At 40.3% G+C, this 21494-nt stretch overlaps 1 protein-coding gene across 1 annotated transcript in view; it reads left to right on the forward strand.

Annotated features, from left to right (window-relative positions):
- LOC127643739 (uncharacterized) overlaps positions 1 to 16865 on the forward strand; it is a 445020-nt gene extending 428155 nt beyond the window's left edge. Inside the window, exon 2 of the mRNA XM_052126595.1 lies at positions 16749 to 16865. The gene's annotated coding sequence lies outside the window, so the exon portion shown is untranslated. The remainder of the gene's footprint in view (positions 1 to 16748) is intronic.
- Positions 16866 to 21494: the final 4629 nt, after the last annotated feature.

Consider the following 21494-nt stretch of genomic DNA (forward strand, 5'->3'; position numbering starts at 1 on the left):
GGACATGCTTGTTAATAGTTTCGCCTTACCCAAACCAATTACCTAAACTTAACCAATCAGCAGAGTAAGTAAACAAAGTAATATCACTTATTAGATGGAAACAATGTCCAGCATTTTCACTGGCTGAAGTGAAAGTCGTTGGAATTAAAATGAGTACAGTCGCACGATATCATACTAGCCAAATTTAGAAATGTTGTCCGAATCCTGATAATTTTGCTGTATTGATAAGTGCCCAAAATCCTTTAAAACCAGGAAACAGACAAGCCTGACTAGGCTGGGAGACCAGCTAAGACCAGCAAACCAGATTAGGCTCCTATAAGAGTTTATTTTTTCAGCAGTGCAACAATGAATCATCCAAACTAAAGCCTCTGCGTACAGTCGATTGCGAGCCTGTCTAATTATATTCTAAATAACTGTGCGCGCATACACAGGCAGTTGGCGCATGAGCACTACAACTGCTATGAGACACTGGACTCTAGCTGAGTCTGATAAATGTAGATGTCTTTATATTTCTATATACTGTAATTGAGTTATACAAATGAAGGTATTTTCAGACCTCCTCACACACCCTCTTGCACATCCACTGTTGTTGTTTTTACCTTCAAGTCCCGAGGTTCACCAGCAATTACATCATCTTCTAGTTCTTTTTCGAGACAGCAACAGTTTAAAAGTGAGGGTTGCCACCTTCGGGACCCACAAATTAGTGCAAGGAACGTCATGGTTACTGTTGTAACCCCGTTCCCCGAGGTTGGGAATGAGACGTTATGTCGAATGAAGTGACACAAGGGGTCTTCCTTGGACACTGAATCGTACCTCTGAACCTGAGAAAAGGCCAATGTCAAGTTGGCAGACAGAATTTGCAAGCCCCGCCCTGGAAATACGGGTATAAAGGGAAGCGAAGCAGCGAATGCCAGTCAGGATTTTGCACTGAGGAGCCGAAAATGAAGCATGGCCATTTACAGTGCTAGGTCTAGTGCTGTGGCAGGAAGGATACAACTTCTCGTTCCCTCCCTTGGAGAACAGAGGTTATGACAATAACCATGACATTCCCCTTCTGTCACTCACTCAACGTTTTGTAGAATGAAGTGACACAAGGTGTCCATAAAAACACCGTGACCGTGTTACGTGACTGTAGAAACAGGTGCAAAGCAAACTATTACGTGCTGGAGGCGCCTGTGCCGGCTGCACGTAGCCCTCCCCAATGCCCCCCAACTCTTTTTTGGCATACAAACCTTAGGTTTCCCACACCCCAGAGGGGGGAAGAAGGTGTTTCATGCCTAGCATGAGAGCAAGCCCAGCAGCCGCGGCCTTCTCTCACATAGGACGTAAAATCTTAAGTCTGGGAAGGCGGTCTTTCCCCGAGGGGGGAGCAGGAGATAGCATGTCGGGATCTTTTAGGATGTCCTGAGACTAGAGTGCTGAGAGAAGACTCGAATGGAAATCACTGTTTTATTGAACATGTGGGTACCGCAACCCGGAGAGGGTGCGGCAAATGAAAATAAGGAAAACAAGGATTCTCCTTCCGGCCCTCCACCGGGGGACGGAGTGGTCTTGGTACCACCTCCGGAGTGAACATGCGGCTGCCTGGGTTGCCCGTCTCAGGAGCGCTTCGGAGCTTTCCTGGTCCAGGAAGGGGTCCTGGAGACGGGGGGCGTAGGCCGCCTGCAAGGTGCCAAGCTGGGCCCAGGTTGCGGAGATGCCTGCCGTTGTTTGGTCGAAGGGGGACGCCCTTGTGGAGCAGGTGGGGTGCTGGGCACGCTGTTTGGGCAACGCCGTGACATGATGTGAGAAATTGCCTTGTCTGCTTCTTCACCGCCGAGAACTGCTGAGCGAAGTCTTCGACGGTGTCGCCAAACAGGCCAAGCTGGGAGACGGGGGCATTGAGAAATTTAGCCTTGTCAACGTCACGCATCTCGACCATGTTCAGCCAAAGGTGGCGCTCCTGGACCACGGGGGTGGCCATTGCCCACCCGAGTGCCTGCGCTGTGACATTCGTGGCTCTGAGAGCAAGGTCGGTGGTAGAGCGCAGTTCCTACAGCACATCGGGATCGGGACTACCCAGGTGCAGAAGTGCCTTGGCTTGATGGACCTGCAGGAGTGTCATGGCAAGCAGGGCGAAGGCAGCCTGTCCGGCTGCGTTGTAGGCTTTGGAAGTCAGTGATGACTTTGTCCTACAGGCTCAAAGGCGGCAGCCCAGTCGAGTGTTCTGCGTCAGAAACCTGGACGCTCTCCGATGCAGCTTTGATGTCATCATCCTAGCCCGGGGGGTTGAGGGAGAATGCCGACTGGCCGCGAGGCGAGTCGCACTCATCCCGAGCCTGGATGGAAGCACACGAGCGTGTCGGGGGGCGGGTGGTTCGTGGGGATTTACCCGGTTCGTGGGAAGAAGGAGTGACGTGGTGGGCGGCTGAAGTAGCATTCACCTTCAGGAAGGAGAGCAGCGACCGCAACGTTGCCATGGTCATGTTCTCGCAGTGAGAACATGAACCATCCACGAATGCCGCCTCAGTGTGATCGCTGCCCAGGCACACGAGGCAGCGTCTGTGGCCGTCGTTCTTGTACAAAAATCGACCACATCCAGGAACAAGACAGGGGCAGAAAAGCATCTTGAAAAAGACGTGTCCTGAAAAGGACATTCAATGCTGCTGTGTATTGCTCTTTTTGTGACTGGAAAACTCAGACTCTTTAAGAGAAAATAAAACTCTTTTAGGAGGAGACACTCTTTTAAACAGAGAGAAAGCACTGTCGAAGAGCTCAGGGGAGGGAACTGCACAGCGTGCAGAGAGAGAGAAAATGGAAATGCTGGAAATGCGCCATGCGTATCCAACAGCAATGATTCTCGCTGGTAGAGGTGAGTGGAACAGGAGTGAACTCAGCTGCTTGCTTCACAACCATTCGGCTCTGAAGAAAAATTATGACTGGCATTCGCTGCCCCGCTTCCCTTTAAACCCGCATGTCCGGAGCGGGGCATGCATTTCTGTCTGCCAACTTGACATTGCCTTTTCTCAGGTTCAGAGGTACGATTTAGCGTCCAAGGAAGACCCCTTGTGTCACTTCATACGAGTGAGTGACAGAAGGGGAACTCCAGGCACATGAGCATTTTGCACATTTAAAGACATGCGGTTAGAAAAATTGGGCTGCGAGCATTCAGGACTGGAGCACTCTGCAGATGATATATGTATATATATATACATATTTGTAAGAGTTCTCCTCTTTGGGGTGCTTTTCCCCTGCAGAGGGCACCAATGCCCCTAACCCAGTTTAACCATCTGCTCATTAACCTTCATTCCCTGCACCTGTACATTGCATTTACATTTACATTTACATTTATGCATTTGACAGACGCTTTTATCCCTGTAAAAGCGTCTGTCCCTGTAATAATTGACTTACAGTGCAATTATTACAGGGACAATCCCCCCGGAACAACCTGGAGTTAAGTGCCTTGCTCAAGGACACAATGGTGGTGGCCATGGGGTTAGAACCAGTGACCTTCTGATTAATAGCCCTGTGCTTTAGCCACTACGCCACCACCACAACACATTGCCCTATATAAACCTGCTTGTTTCTCAACCATGTGTGCCTTTTAACCCTTGTGTCTCTCAGTTTTGTGGAAGCTCGGCTCTCCCAGTTTATTTGTACTTTTGACCCTTGTGTCTCTTTTTTTTCTCAGTTTTGTGGAAGCTCGGCTCTCCCAGCTTATTTGTACTTTTTGACCCTTGTGTCTCTTTTGTTTCTCAGTTTTGTGGACGCTCTGCTTTCCTGTTTATTTTGTACTTGACCTTTTTCTACGATTAAAAGATTATATATTTTTGGAAGAAACGCAAGTTTCCAGACTCTTTGTTCTTCTGCTCTTAGGTTCAACAATCGAGGAGTTAGCTCAGTGGTAGAACACCTTGAGCACTACAGACCCGGGTTTGATCCCCGACTAATTGCACTTCTCATAAAGAGTAGGGGTGTAACCCTTGTGTCCTGGCCAAAGTCCCCCCATTATCCCTCCTCAATCATTCAGTCATGGCCTCTTAATAATCCCCATCCAAAAATTGGCTCTAAATACTCTCTCCTCTAAATAAATAGCCAGTTTGTGGTGAGCGTACTGGTGCACTATGGCTGCCATCGCTTCATACAGATGGATGCTGCACACTGGTGGTGGTTGGGGAGAGTCCCTTGTTCACTGTGTAAAGTGCTTTGAGTATAGTGTCAGAAAAGTGCTATATAAATTAAATGTTCATTCATTCACTTCATTCAAGGTTATGTTTAAATGTGTTTACACAGTAGAAGTCTATTTTAAAGTTAAACTAATAACACATTAAACACACCTGGGTTGTTGTACTTCAGGATAGGGAGTCTTAAACACTTTTAAGGCCTTTGAACAAATCCAACCTTCACCCAGAAAAAATTTAAAATGCAACTGAATAGAAAAGTAGCCATTTATGCTTACATTGCTGTATCACTGCAGAAAAAAATAGAATGTAAATAAATACAACTTTCAAGCCTTTTCTAAGAGCAGGCTTCACTTTATTGCACCCTGTCAAATTGTGGTCAGACAGTACTGTGCTACCAGAAAAGAATATACTGTACAATAGAATATATAGATATTTTTAATGCACTTTATGGACATGCATACACACAGAATCAATTTGATGGGCTTTAGCATGACACACACACACACAATTAATTTGATGAAAAGGGATTTGCCAATAAAGGAGAATCAAGGATACAATTCTGTGAACATTCTAATAAACATCAATCTCTTTTGCAGTGGCGGCTGCTGGTCTTTCAAAGAGGGGAAGCTCATTTTCGGCCTACATTATAAACTTATTTAAAAGTAAATTCTGCCCTACTTGTTTGACTGTTTCATTATGTTTAGTCACTTGAATGCGAGCACCTTCATTGATTGCATGCTCAACCCTGATCCTGCCCATGCAACTTAATCTTGCACATGCACTCACATGTTCATTGCTCTTTTCATGTCTTTTATATGCCTTGTCAAAGTTAGACAGATCTCCAAACCCCACTTTTGACCAAACAACACATCCGTGAGATGGTTTCATCAAGAGGCATGGCCAGCAGTACATTTTATTTGTCACAGCACTTCCAGTCAGCCAGCTAACTTTGTCATACCAGGAGAGCTGAAAAGACCTGTTATTTTTCCCTATTTTTTTGCACTAAATCAATCTTAGGTGTTGATCTGCCCTGCTGTTTAATTCAAATTTTTTCCTCGTAAGGAAGACTTTCAAATGGCTTCGCCAAAATCAGGTCGACAATATTAGCACCGTCTGCCATCGTGCACAGTTTCACCCGTACGACGCTAGCCTAGCCTACTGTATGAATGAACGAACGAACGAACGAACGAACGAACGAACGCTCTAAAACAAAATATATTAAACTTGGTAAAACTGAAACAAGGAATGTGGTGTATAATTGTGTGAAATGTATTATGCAAATTGACTAGCAATTTCGCCAAACAAATATAAAGAAATAGGTTGCAGCAGTTTGTCTTTCGACTACACTTGAGAAATCCGCGATGGGACTGAGCCTGAAATAGCTTCAGTGACTTCTTATAGTACAGATTCGCTGTCAATCAAAAGGAGATGCAGTCTTTCGACAGATCCTCCAATCATCACGCGGAAGCCCGGAGTCGGGCCAGCCCACTCCTCATTCACCCCCAGAGACGCTGAGTGTCCGTGGGCGGGACATAATCGCAGCATTTATCCAATGACCGTCTATTTTCGGAGCACTGAAAAAAACTGTTCAGAGCAGCCCCATTGAAGTCAATGGACACTCGGCTTCAACAGGGAAATGCACTGACGCTACGGGAATGTATGAGAAGTAAACTGAGTCAGCCGACCTGCTATATGTAATGTAGCTGATTCTGAACGAACTCGTCTTCGAGATGAACGTGTTCTAACGCATTTTTAGTCAATAAATTGTTTACACAATAGTACATATTTGACCATTATTTTTTTGACATTATAGGGGAAGCTGAGCTTCCCTTGCAGTCTTAAAGAAATCCCCACTGCTCTTTTGAAAAATGTCTAAAGTAATGTTTTCCATTTGAAAGAGCATCAAACCAGTTCAAGGCAGAAAACCGCTCAGCTTTAAAGTCTAAGATATTTTCTACAGTCTATGATGTGAAGTACAGCACAAAATGTGTAAAATAAGATCTGACAAATTCCCTTCACTTTTAATAAATCTTTGACAAGCATACAGTATATTGCATTTAAAATTATGCCACAGCAATTAAATGAAATTAGCACTTCAGTAGAATTCCTTATAAAATGGAGTTTCCAGTCCTGGATGCTGGTTAGTAAATACAGCATATCAGACAAAAAGAAAATTCTGTTTCTTTCTTGAAAAACATTATTGAGTCTTTTTTTTTAAATGTAACTATTACAGACTAGGGTTACTTTTATTTTTCTGATTACTTAATGCCATCACAAGTTGCCATCTGTTACTCCCTAAGCCCAGTTGTTGATAGGCTACATAACTTGTGCCTGTATGTGAGGAAATTACTTGGCTGCCACTATACAGCTAAACCTATGACTGAATGGACCATAGTGCTCGGGTTCAGCAACCTCCAACTACCTTTTAATTATGGCTTGAGTTATTAAGCAGAACAAGTTAGATTGCCTAAACCAGGATTAAATAAGTAAATAAATGTAATACATTGGTATCCCAAATGTGGATCAGCCCAACAGGAGTTTTCACACAGCTCCAGATGGCCGGTCTGCCAGAGTTCTGTCCTTGTTGTCATTTTCAGTGCATGTCTGCTCAGCACTGCTGGTTGATATTTGTCCACTGTAGGTTATGACACCTGTTATGATTACCATGAATACAATTTGGATTGCATATTTACCCTTACTGACCTCCACTGATCTTTGTTGCCATGAAAAATAGTACATACCAAATAGAGGTGACAGGTAATCACTGCATATAAAATAGATCAGCTCAATATTAGGGATATTTCTGAATGAGTAGTTTGTTACTGGTTGAATCATTATTCAGATAGCAGCAGCAGTTAGTCTCAGTGCATATACCTCAGAAATGAGAAAAGTGGGGGTACAATTTTTTTTTTTTAATTCTTCTGTTTATTATTTGTAATAATAAGTTATTATTATTATGTCAAAAAATTAATGTTAATGTAAGAGGTAATCATTTCTCAATGTTCACTATTGTATTATGAACTGATTAAGTTGATGTACTTGAGATTAACCATTTAAAACAAACTCTCATTTGTTTGACTAATATATGCCCTCATAAAGGTCTGTCCAAGGTAGGCTGTTCTGCATTATTTTTTACTGTCAGAAAGACATCTTTGGCCACTGTGTCGCATTGCATCTCTCTGTTTCCAGCATGAGTTTTTAAGATTCTGTGAAAAACAGTTCATTTGTAACAACGCCTCCAATCTGTTGCACTTCATCTAATAATGTGTGGTCTGGTTTGGCAGGTCAGGGGGTATGATTTGTTTTAAACACATTTAAAAAATATATAATTAACATGTTAAATTGTCATAAAAAAATGTAAGATTACAAAATAAGCTTTTAAATGGAGAAAATGTTAATTATCATGTTGGTTTCTCTCTTTCCTTGAACTCTGCTCTTAGAAAGTGCAACAATAGGAAATATGCACAAGCTGGTCTTGACTACATCAGCATGTTCAAGGGCGATTTTAACAGACAGACAGACAGACAGACAGACAGACAGACAGACAGACAGACAGACAGACAGACAGACAGACAGACAGACAGATAGATAGATAGATAGATAGATAGATAGATAGATAGATAGATAGATTAGATAAAGCCTTAAACTACAGAGTGCTTCTCTAACCTCTAAAGAGTAAAAGTTCGATTTGTTGTGAGATGCTTGTTGAATGAATAATCTAATCGTGTTTGCTGGTAGCTCCTTCATGCAAGAATTTCGAGATCTATATATTTATTTATAATTTTCACACATCAGTAGTCAGAAAGTGAGAAGGAAATGAAAAAATGATAAAAAAAATGTGCAAGGTCTTACTCTATTCATTTCGAGTCCAACTTATTTATTTGCGCTCATTCTTTCTTACAGAAATGGAACTGTGTGATTGGAAAATTTTCCAGCATCTTTGAACATACTAAAATGTTCAGTAATAGAATGTATGAATCTCCCTCCCAGTGGAGTAACTAAACAACAACAACAACAACAATGATGATGAAAAAAGCGATTCATGCATTTATCCTGGTCTCTCCATTGCAGTATCATTAAGACTGTGTGTTGCATGCATGTACACACACTTTAGAGAAACAAAATTCCAGTCAATATCCATGACTATATCCTAAGTCTGTAGGTGTTAAAGACATTCATTTTCTCACCCCTATGTTGTTACAAACCCGTTTGACTGACTCACATCTGTGGAACACAATAATAATAATAATGATAATAATAATTTTCTGTTCTTGGATTTGGGTGAGCACAATTTTAATTTCCCCTTCTGTCACTCACTCAATGTTTTGTCAATGTAGTGACACTAAGGGCCACTATTGGGAGCCCCAAACACCTCAGATCTTTGAGAAAAGGCCAATGAGAATTGTTGAGTGGAATTTGCATGCCACTCCCCCGGACATATGGGTATAAAAGAAGCTAAACCTTTGGGGGAATGGAAATAAACTATCCCTTTAAGGTCTCGTTGTGTGAATAAGTTAACAGGAATATTCTAATGAAAAAATAACATTCATAATGGTTGTGTGAAAATACTACAGTGCCACAGTTAGAGCTGCTATCTGGTATAAAACATGACATTTAGAGACTCCACTTTCACACACCATACCTATTGTCTGATGTTCAAAGAGAGCTGCTGTGAACACTTCCAGATCGGAATCTCTTAGAATTTTAGATATGCTTGACATAACAGAGTACTGTACAGTCACAAACCCCTCTCCCACCTGCTCACTCTTACCTTCATAGCAAGACAATTTGCAGAATTTTTTTTCCTTAAAATGTAAATACCAATTTAGACTACAGAGTGCAAATATTATATTTCAGGCATCAAGAGACTTTTGCGATGTAAAGATGCTATAGAGAGGATGACTGACGGGACGCTTTTTACCATGATGTGTTGTCTCCTTGTTTCTTGCTTTGTGTGCTTACTAAGGCATAGTCTTGGCATTTCAAAACAGGCAGACAAAGTGCCCTAGGAGAGAAAGGAAACAAAGAGTGAGACCTTTTCAAAAGCTAGAGTTATGAACCTGATATTAACCTTTATACAACAGGCAGTTCCAAAGAGTGTGTGTTCCTAGACTACAGATGTTTACTAAGAATAGTTCACGCATAATGAAAATTCTGTCATAATTTAGTCACCCTCAGGTCATTCCAAACCTGTAGAACTTTCTTATGTAGAACAAAAATGGAAAAACTGTAATGAATACTCACTTTAATGCTTAAAAAGAACGCAAAATTTCCATAAAGCAGTCCATGTGGCCTTGTGTAATATTGCAAGTCTTCTGAATGCATACTATAGATTTTGGTAATAAATAACCTGAAATTTAAGTAATTTTTCATTAAAAATGTTGACGTCTGTTGTGCCTTCATGAGTTCAGGAGAGAAGCTTGAGAAATGGGATATGCTCACTTGTTGTTTAGTTCTTAAAACATTGCAAGTTTTCACATGAATATGCAAGCCACTGTGAACGAACTTCTTTGAAGCATTCATAAGCACACAACGGATGTCAAGATTTCCACTAAAAATGACTTAAATTTCAGGTTGTTTCACACAAATCCTAAGTCTTCAGAAGACTAGCAATATGTCACAAGCACTCTTAATTGCTTGTGTGATATTGCTTAAATTATGGTTGGGGTCAGAGGCCAGAGAAATTGAGATTTAAAGTGGAAGAGGAATGTCTTCAGAGAAGATTTTGAGAAGGGGTGTCTTAAAATCTTCACTTAACCAAGGTTCCTTGATGCATAGTGTGAGGCGAGACAGAGGCAGCATGCCATCAGTTAAATTCAACTCTGATTTGACAGGATGCATTAAGAATGAATACTAGGGGCTCAAGCTTGACTTATTACGATGGTAGGGTCAACCTGTCCGTCATGGCTGGCCTGGACTGAGTTAATCAGTTTCTCTTTATGTTGCCAGGGGTGGTGGAGCAGGGAAGTATGTAGCCGTTTTCTAAACAATTTCACACATGTTCTGCATTTGATGGCATGAGACAATCCTTATTTCTTCTATGACTAATTTCAATTAAAGCAATCCATGCAGCCCCTGTGATAAATAGCACAGGAAGAATAGCTGTTTAATCCAGTGCAACAGCATGCAAAAGAAAAAATATATTCTCGAGTTGTGAATGTCCTTTTGCAGTCTAAATTGAATGTTAGGGAGATAAAAAGACCATATGCTGCAAAATAATGGGAAGGAAACACGTCTTTGAAATTAGTTTTTGATTAACATTCGCGTGTATTCCGACTCACACACAAATGACTCTTATGAACCGATTCATTTTGTTAATCAAAACAGATGTGTAGTCAAACATGACTCTTATGAAGTGGTTATTTTAGTAAATTGTTCAAAATGACTCAATAATTTTCCTTTTGTCAAGCTGCATTTAAAGAGACATATTTGCAATACATTTTGTAATAAATATTCATTTATTAAAAAAGCATTAAAACATCACATTACTCAGCAAATAATCAGAGTAATGGCAAGTAACATGTAAACGGGATTGAAGTGGTTATATACTGTATTGGTAGGTCCCTGTTGAACACACACACACACACACACACACACAAAAAAAAAAAATATATGTATATATATACATATATATATATATATATATATATATATATATATATATATATATATATATATATATATATATATATATTTATTTATTTATTTTGTAATTTTGTTTTGTGTGTGTATGTGCGTGCGTGCATGCGTTTCGTCATAGTGGTTTGGAACGACATGAGGGTGAGCAAATGATGACTGAATTGTTTTATGTTTTGATGAACTATGCCTTTAATATATCAGGCCCTGTAATGTTATCATCCTTCTTGACAAACAATAATATAAGGCTCTTCTTGATGGCTGTCTTTTGTTGCACAATTTAAAAACCAAGATAGATGGATGGACATAAGATAGCACATAGGCACTGTGTTACAACCACTATTCAAATTTAGACACATTTATTGCCTCATGTCAGCGAGGAAGAGCAGATGGGCCAAACAATAGTAGATGTTTTCGGACAAGTCCACCGACCATCTTATCAGGCTTAAGACTGACAAATAGCTCCTGCCAAAATGTTAGTGGTTTATGTGACTCCAGGTGGCAGATATACTAGCAAGGCAGCCTCGTGTGTGCAGGTTAAGTTGTGTTTTAGTAAGGCTGGCCATCCTGAACGGGACACTGAGGATCAATCTTCTTTATGAGGATGAAGCACGCCCGTTTAACAGGCTCCAATTGTGCAGTCGTTTGACAATCTTTAAAACAGGGTAAAGGCTGATAAAAGTCTCGAAATATGTACTGTTAAAACCCCCACAAAAAGATTGCAATATCAAATCCAATATTATGTTCACAACAGTTGTAATTTAAACAAATAATTTTAAAGAGTTTACCCAAAAATGAAAACACTATTATTATTTTACCTAATGTCGCTCAAACCCGTATGCCTTTTTATAAAATGTTTTGCTTCAGTGGAACACAAAAGTTGAATTTACTTTCATTGTGGTTTTATGGTGGGTTTTCTTTTTTGTCCTTTTCTGTGCTTGAGTCACAAATTTTTTGCATTATATTGTAGGGTATGGATGGAGAATCATGAAGTCATTGATTCTGAATGCAATGCACACATTCTTGCGAAGGGTCATAAAACCCCACTCATGTGACTCGCCCCGCACCCCCCTCCTTAGATGAGTAAGGAATGTGAAAAGTTGAGAGACACACACACGTTTCTCACATTTAAAGCCCAGAAGGGCTTATGTTTAAGGAAATATGTTTTTATCCCCGTAGGCTTTGGTATTTCTGCTGTATATCAAACTAGTAAGATTGTTTAGTTGTGTAGTAAAACTCTGAGGATATATATATATAGAGTCTAAGAATGTTAAACCCACTTTTAAAGGTACCAAATATACTTTTCTTGGTATCAAATCAAAGCTTACGACTTGCCCGAGCTGAATATAAATATATGGTTACGTTAAAAATGTATTCTGCTATGTTTTTACTGTCTTTTGAGTGATTAAACCCAAAATCCTGACCCGGTCATAAATTATGCAAATGACATGTAAATGAACCTTGACAGGACAAAGAAACAATCTCGCGCCCAAAACGGAGGGGTCTCATTGGGTCACTTCTCCCAGAGGAGGCGTGACCTCCCTGCCTTAAAAGTCAAGCTCCAACTTTGACTCTCTCTCTTAGCCCTCTCTCTTCCTCGCTCACTCTTAGCCTCTTTTGCTTCCTGCCTCTCTTGCCCTCTGAGCCTTGTGCTCTCTCACTCTCTCGCTGAATGATGCCAAACTAGAAGGCCCCAAGGACTCCCAAGCATGTGCCAGGCTACGTACGGCCTTGTCTCTGATTCTCACTGGTTCTCTCTCATCAAGACAACATCATCAAAGATCAACTGGAGCCTCAACAAATTGCATCAGGACAGTTTAATTCAAATGGGACATGCAAGTATCAAACTTAGTCTCATTATTTGATACATTAAGTATCCTTAACCCCTTTCTAAAAAGGGCGTGTCAGAACTAATATGATGGTTTGCTCAGGCTGTTGATCTGCTGAACTTCAAACAATGCTATAACTTCTTGCCTTCCTGTATTCTGTTTCAGCCCTCTTTCCCTTGGTAAACTGTATGAATGTATGTATATGTATGTTAGAGTAGTTTAAATGTTTAGTCTAGTTAATAAAGTCTTGTTCATGTCACAGGTAAAGTTGTCTGTGTCTCAAGCTCATATCTAAAGTCACTAATCATAGATTTTGACTACTTGCTCTTAATACTTAGTAAGAAAGACATTTCCCTTGCCCGGAAATGTACATTTCTATTAATTAATTAATTAATAACCAAAATTGAGTGTTCACGGGATGAACCGAGTATTTGGTTGTAATGTTAATGTAGCTACATCAAGTTAACCCGATTAACTGATCCAAATATTCATAATCGATTATAACAAGTTATGATTGATTATTAATATTTCATAGAGCTGATTCGCTACCTAATGGTGGAAGACTATAGAGCTGATTCGCTACATAATGGTGGAGAATGCGGGCATGATTAAACAAAGGTTATGAGCTTGAACCACTGTCAACCTAAAAGTATGCATTCCGGTCAGAATAGGACATGACATGCGAAACGGCATTTGCTTCACTAGTTGCTGGCTTGTTTGGATGTGGATAAAGTGATGGCTTGAATTGACATCTCTACTGTAATTGAAAGAGTCTTAACACATTTAAGCATATTTTCAAAAGGCATCAGTGTACGAGTAATATGATTTTAGCGGAGAAACCCTAATTTCAGTATTAAAGTGTAAGTCTGTTTTGATGAAGGAATCTCAGCTCAGCGGCATGTAAACTGTACCAGAATTGATTGCTTAACCTGTTTCTGATGAAGAAATCTCAGTACAGTGTTATATAAATGTAGATTTGGGCGATGCTCCCTTTTCACAGTATAAAGGCCTTACAAATTATAGTTAGATTGATGTCCTTCATCTAAACTTTATCTGTGCATCTAAGAGGCTTAGCTTCCTGGTGATCAAAACTGTGTTTCACTCACTGAAACTCTGAAGTGCATTGGTTCCCATGACAACGACTTGTCACGGGAAGTGCTCACTCCAGATAGCGCATGTGTTTCCTTCCGACGCCATTTTGTAAACAAACCAGCCTAGGTGGCTAAGCTAACCCAACTTAGCAGCCCCTTAGCTTAGGCTAAGCTAACTAATAGCTTCAACAGTTAGCTGCTAGCATAATTTACATGAAGCCTTTATCTACAGCTTGTGTGCATGCAGAGTGAAGTGATCTAAACCATTTTCCTTTAACCCCATTTCTGGTTTCTGAATTTTCACTTTCTCTTTCCTTAACTTTAATTCTTCTCATCTAACTTCACCTGCACCTTTCAGGTTCATCCCTTACTGAACGCTGTTCAGCTAAATTTGCAGTTACTTTGTTAATTAAATCTAAAAACTTAATTACATGTAAACTGTTTAGATAGAGAAGAATTTTTATAGTTATTGGGAACTTTCAATGGCACGTTGACTAAACTTTATAGAGGGACAAACACATGGTGTGGTCTTGAACACGCAACAGCTGTGACCAACTATAGAATGATGTCCAAAGCAAATCTAATTGTTGATCATAAGTGCTATTGATTATTCCCAATACAAGGTTATTCTGCTATTTTAATCACTTCTTCAAGTCTTTTTATTATTTTTACTAATAATAGAAGTCAGCTATTCATTTTCCCATTTAACCCTCTGGGTCTAGTGTGGTTTTATTTCCCCATAAAACTGCAAAAGTAACTAGACATACTTTTCTTCTCGATTTTGTGTTTATTTGCAAAAAGTAGCTTAAATTTTATGAGCCAGCTACACTAGTAATCTAGACGATTTCTATGGCATAATTTTGAGCACCACTAATAGACACAATCTAATAGGAAAGCTCTTTTCTTCCTCTTTCTTTCTCCTCTTCATGTGTTCAAAGATCAAGCCTGTTGTATGCTATCAGTAAGTGCTGATAAATAATTTGACCCAAAGAAACATCTTAAGTCATTTATTAAATCTAGGCTTACGCTCTTCTAGCAAAGCCACTCAGATCCACACAAATCTGAGCACCCTGCTATTTGCAGCTAAGATAGTAATAATCAGGAACACATTTCAATTGTTAACCACACCTAGCAAAACCTAGCTGTACATTATACACCTTGCTGTCTCACTTTGCCTTTAGCTCCAAATTCTGTTTGATCTTGCATTAGTCTCTTGCCTTTACTCTCACCAGAAGTGTGCCAAAATGTTGCAGATGCTCAGCCTAACTGCCCAGATGGCAGGCCAAAAGGACTGGCTAGGTGTTTTGAGGAACACCCTTTTATCCATGGCTGCTGACGACCTTCAGCAACAGAACAAAAAGCAACTGGAAAACGAGGGAAAAGAACTAATGACAGACGACTCAAACCAGAGGTATGAGCACAAATATCTGACTGAGGTTATCGTCCTGGCCCACAACCTCACAGGTTTGAAACAGGAGGTAAACAACCTCAAACGCCAGATCACTGAGTCCCAAACGGAGCTGACACATGCTAAAACCGCATAGACCAGCTAGAGATGGAGGCTCAGGACAGACACAAGGACCCTGGCAGAAGGGAGTCACAGGAGGTAATCCACAGACTTCAAACGGCTCTGGCAGCTGCTAAACAACAAGAGCAGTTGGAAAAGACAGCCAGAGAGCACCTGGAAAAGGTACTCTTTCACAAAGATTCAATGTTAAAAACAGCAAATTCTGAACTCTTGGACAAAGATGCCAGAATCATGGCCTGTGAAGGTCAACTGAATGTGTCCAGAGCTGAAGTTAAAGTGCTGACTCAGCAGCTGGACAACACCAAAGATGAACTTGACATGGTCCAACGAGAACTGAGACACTCTTACCTGCTGCAAAATGAACCACAGCAGGAGAGACATCTCACTCCCCCACTTGCAATCAGCAGAGAAACCTCCCCAGCCAAGCACAGATTTACAAAGGGGAGACAAACCCCTCTGCTTAACACGTCATCGGACAGTTTCCTTAAAACTTCTGCAGCCGCGGAAGGAAAAGGATTGATTCAGACGAATCTTGAAACGACACGTGTAGCGACACTCAAAGACCTCAACCGAATGGCCAGACATATCCCTGCATTTACACCAGAGCTTGCAGGAGACCACGACGTCCACGCTTACCTGCGAGACATTGACTTTCACCTGCAGTCTTTGATGAGTGTGAACCATCAAGATAGACTCCATCTGATCTGGATCACGTCCAGCCCAGAGTTGCGACGCTTTCTGGCTCGACAGCCAGAAAACATCCAGTCTAACTACCAGCAGCTGAAACAAGCCATCATAAGGGAATTCTCAGAGTCTAAAAACGGACTGATCGCTGCCCTAGACACCAAACAGGGTCGGCATGAAACTCCCTATGTTTACTACCACAGACTCAGACGAGCTTACTTCGGAGCTCGCAACAAACCTGGGATGGAGGAGGACACCAGCTTCAAGTGCCTTTTCCTCCGAAACCTCCATCCTATGGTAAGTCACCATTTAGGCATTATGGCCTGCCCCCACACAATGCCTATCCAACAACTGCGTGACCTGACACAGAAGGCCTTTAACAAACACAAGGCCTCACCCAGCAAACACCACAGGACGTCCCACAGCAGTCAGAGGCTGCTCAAAGACAGCTAGAAACAGAGGCTGCACAAAGACAGCTAGAAACGCCTGTTACTGAGTTACAAGAGCTGCTAGCACTAGCAAAAGAGCTCCTGGAACAGAACTCCCCTGAGGAGTACTGGGAAGAACAAACCTCTGACTCTTGCCCAACACCACTCAGGCAAGCTCAAGTCAGCACTGCTGCCAGAGCAGAGTAACACTGCAGACTTCAGACACCTGGTGACTGGGTGCCGAACCAAGGGCGAACGGCCACCTGCTGCCCTTTTGCTACCAGTACTAGGTCAGTCTGAAACTCTCTCCACACTACACAATGCCCATAACCACTCCCTGCAGCCACAAACAAGCACCTGCCTCAAACGAACTGACTTCATAATGACAGGTGACACACTGTCAAGGCACCTGCTGCCTCTGCACCTGCTGCAGAGACCTGGATGTGGCTACTGTCTACATCACCCACCGTGGAACAACCACCTGCTACAAAACCCTCATGATTCACCTGCCATCCGTCATTGTGATGATTGTCGTCCGATGATGTCTCCAACAGGGACTTCATCTGACGAAAAGGGGGACTGTAGGGTATGGATGGAGAAAAATGAAGTCATTGATTCTGAATGCAATGCACACATTCTTGCGAAGGGTCATAAAACCCCACTCATGTGACTCGCCCCGCACCCCCCCTCCTTAGATGAGTAAGGAATGTGAAAAGTTGAGAGACACACACACGTTTCTCACATTTAAAGCCCAGAAGGGCTTATGTTTAAGGAAATATGTTTTTATCCCCGTAGGCTTTGGTATTTCTGCTGTATATCAAACTAGTAAGATTGTTTAGTTGTGTAGTAAAACTCTGAGGATATATATATAGAGTCTAAGATTGTTAAACCCACTTTTAAAGGTACCAAATATACTTTTCTTGGTATCAAATCAAAGCTTACGACTTGCCCGAGCTGAATATAAATATATGGTTACGTTAAAAATGTATTCTGCTATGTTTTTACTGTCTTTTGAGTGATTAAACCCAAAATCCTGACCCGGTCATAAATTATGCAAATGACATGTAAATGAACCTTGACAGGACAAAGAAACAATCTCGTGCCCAAAACGGAGGGGTCTCATTGGGTCACTTCTCCCAGAGGAGGCGTGACCTCCCTGCCTTAAAAGTCAAGCTCCAACTTTGACTCTCTCTCTTAGCCCTCTCTCTTCCTCGCTCACTCTTAGCCTCTTTTGCTTCCTGCCTCTCTTGCCCTCTGAGCCTTGTGCTCTCTCACTCTCTCGCTGAATGATGCCAAACTAGAAGGCCCCAAGGACTCCCAAGCATGTGCCAGGCTACGTACGGCCTTGTCTCTGATTCTCACTGGTTCTCTCTCATCAAGACAACATCATCAAAGATCAACTGGAGCCTCAACAAATTGCATCAGGACAGTTTAATTCAAATGGGACATGCAAGTATCAAACTTAGTCTCATTATTTGATACATTAAGTATCCTTAACCCCTTTCTAAAAAGGGCGTGTCAGAACTAATATGATGGTTTGCTCAGGCTGTTGATCTGCTGAACTTCAAACAATGCTATAACTTCTTGCCTTCCTGTATTCTGTTTCAGCCCTCTTTCCCTTGGTAAACTGTATGAATGTATGTATATGTATGTTAGAGTAGTTTAAATGTTTAGTCTAGTTAATAAAGTCTTGTTCATGTCACATGTAAAGTTGTCTGTGTCTCAAGCTCATATCTAAAGTCACTAATCATAGATTTTGACTACTTGCTCTTAATACTTAGTAAGAAAGACATTTCCCTTGCACCGGAAATGTACATTTCTATTAATTAATTAATTAATAACCAAAATTGAGTGTTCACGGGATGAACCGAGTATTTGGCTGTAATGTTAATGTAGCTACATCAAGTTAACCCGATTAACTGATCCAAATATTCATAATCGATTATAACAAGTTATGATTGATTATTAATATTTCATAGAGCTGATTCGCTACCTAATGGTGGAAGAATATAGTGCTGATTCGCTACAATATTTCCAAAAAAAAAAGGGGGAATACATTTTAAACATTTGCCATTTAGCGGCTATTAGTTCAACAAGTAATGTAGACTTTGAGACCTTAGGTGAGACATACTGTACATAAGTTTCTGAAGTCTATAGATGTGTAAATCATGGGTTTAAAATGATAATTGTGGCTTTTTTTTAGACCACTATGCTTTATGAACGTCAGGTGAATTTGCCAAAGATTGAGCAAGAGAAGAAATTTGTTCTTTGTACTTTTTTGGCTGGAGGGATAAATAGTGGGTGGAAAGAGAGAGTAAGAGATAGAGAGAAATGCCTTGAGGGAGAGATGAGATGCAAACAACTCTCTAGGTGAGTTTAATGGTTTATGCAGCAGCAATTCTTCACTTTGAATCAATTTGATGACCGTAGAATGAGGCACTTGTAAAACACGTCACAGGATCTTCCCCTTCAGTGAAAGATTTGTTTTGTCAAATGAATCCAAGACCTAATCCAAAAAGGGTTAAGAAAAAAAAAAAAAAAGTAGATTAATTACAGCACTTTGCAGGAGCACGTCTGCCTGCACCTTTCAGAAGGAGTTCTGGGAAGTGGTTGAGTATTTCTGAAATTCATGAAAGTGTAAATTTCAGACAAACATAAGTTGGCCCATTGCTCCCTGAAGTGTTTAGGGTGGCATTGCCAAACAGGGATGGAGCTTTCATATGCCATCTTGGTGAGTGATTGTGAACAAATAACTTAAGCCAGCAGGGGATTTTAGTTCTCATTTTATTTTTATTTATTTTTTATTTAATAGTTTTCCTTTTTCAAACCAGTTTCCACTGAAGATCACCTGAGGACGGAGGATGGTGGTAAACCCAGCTGGAAAACTTGGCATGCAAAAAGAAAAAGGGTAATACAAAAGTAAAGTGAGGACAGAAGATGGGGGTAAAGGCAGAAAGAAAGAGAAACAGCAAGAGATAGATCCATTTAAGAGGGACAACAGCTGAGATAGTAGGCCACCCAATGGTTGAGGCCTTTTTGTTCTAACTTGAGTTGACATTACAAAAATTACATTTACCACACTTGCATTCTGCATGCTTTACTGGCTCCGAGTTCTTATATTTAGGCTGATCAATAATTAATATTGTGAGAAAACAGAAAGTGTAAATTCAACTCATAAATTAGTAAAATATAAAATGCATATTTATATAATCCCAACAAAGTAGTATTACATGCTGTTTTGGTACAAGTAAACAAATAACATCTTCGCAAGACTGATTTTGAGTAAGATATTTATTCTGAGATTTTATTTCCCAGAACATTGTGTGGCTCCAGAGCTTGCTCCTTTGAGCCTGTTAGGCCCCCCACCTCTTTAACAATATCTTCCCATGGTGAGGTGGAGTCAGGGAGGGACTAAAATCCCCTGCTGGTTCACCAGTTTCTCAGAAAAGCTCTACAAAACTGCCGAAGCATGCAACATGCCCATTTCTCCAAATATTAAAATGGATTCTGTGATAAAGAATGTAACCTAACAAAGCTTATAATATTAATATAATATAATATAAAGGCTATAAAAATCTTAATTAAATTAAATATAGAGCATTTTAACAAATCGAACTCTACGTCATTTCAAAATAAGAATCCCTGGTGTGATTCAGGCTTATTTAGTGTTAAAAGTCTTGTTATGCATCCAATCTACTTTTTTCTGATTATTATTGGGATTTTGGTTGAAAAATAAACTATATCTTGGATTTTATTCATTTTAGACTCTGGCCTCCACCTCTGTGCCGACTAAGAAACTGTTGCGACATTCTATTCATCGATTTTTAAACTATAGGCGATTAATCGGTTTTTCCGTCTTTTCCACCACCTAAGTTATCGGTATCTGCAAAATCCACTGTCGACCTCTAGTTTGTAGTGAAATGTGTATTTTAAATACTTGATTAGATTGCAGTTACTACAGTATGTTAATGGGGGCAGGGAATTTTTTTTTTTCCTCACACCGTTCAGACAAAATGTTCTTTAATAAAAATCCTTTTCAAATATATTACCACTATACAATCATAAGATGATGGAATTCAGATTGAGATGCATTTTACCTTATTCTCCTTTAGTGTAATAATTAATATAATTGTATTTTATTCACATTGAATATATGTATAGATATCTATTTGAATATAAAGTATTTGATGACACACACACACACACACACACACACACACACACACACACACACACACACACAGCCAAAAGTTTGGAATATAGTACAGATTTTGATCTTATGGAAAGAAATTAGTACTTTTATTTACCAAAGTGGCATTCAACTGAACACAGTGTATAATCGGGATATTAATAATGGGAAAAATTACTATTACAATTTGAAAAAAAATTTCAGAGCTTCTTAAACTAATTCAAGTTCAAGATCTCATCCTCCACATGCAGCAATGACAGCTTTGCAGATCCTTGGCATTCCAGCTGTCAGTTTGTCCAGATACTCAGGTGACATTTCACCCCACACTTCCTGTAGCACTTGCCATAGATGTGGATGTCTTGTCGGGCACTTCTCACCTTACAGTCTAGCTGATCCCACAAAAGTTCTATGGGGTTAAGATCCATAACACACTTTTCCAATTATCAGTTGTTCAAATGTTTCTTTGCTCACTATAACCTTTTTGTTTTTCTGTTTGTTTCAAAAGTGGCTTTTTCTTTGCAATAAGGCCTATTCAGTATAGAGAAGTATGTTCTCTATACTGTTGTACATGAAACTGGTGTTGAGTGGGTAGAATTCAATGAAGCTGTCAGCTGAGGACATGTGAGGCATCTATTATTTTCAAACTAGAGACTCTGATGTACTTATCCTCTTGTTTAGTTGTACATCTGGCCTTCCACATCTCTTTCTGACTTTGTTAAAGCCAGTTGTCCTTTGTCTTTGACGACTGCAATTGCAATGCATCAGAATCAGACACTAAGGGAAGATCCATGTGCAGAGTTTATTAGAAGAGTAGTCAAACAGGAAGAGGTCAAACCATGTATGCAAATACACATGAAGCAATAAATCCAATATGATAGGCAAAGGGTATATCCAGAGAACAGGATGAGGTCATGAACAGGTAGACATACAATGTAGATAAATGCTC

This window comes from Xyrauchen texanus, chromosome 5 (assembly GCF_025860055.1).
Source record: "Xyrauchen texanus isolate HMW12.3.18 chromosome 5, RBS_HiC_50CHRs, whole genome shotgun sequence".
Taxonomy (NCBI): Eukaryota; Metazoa; Chordata; class Actinopteri; order Cypriniformes; family Catostomidae; genus Xyrauchen; species Xyrauchen texanus.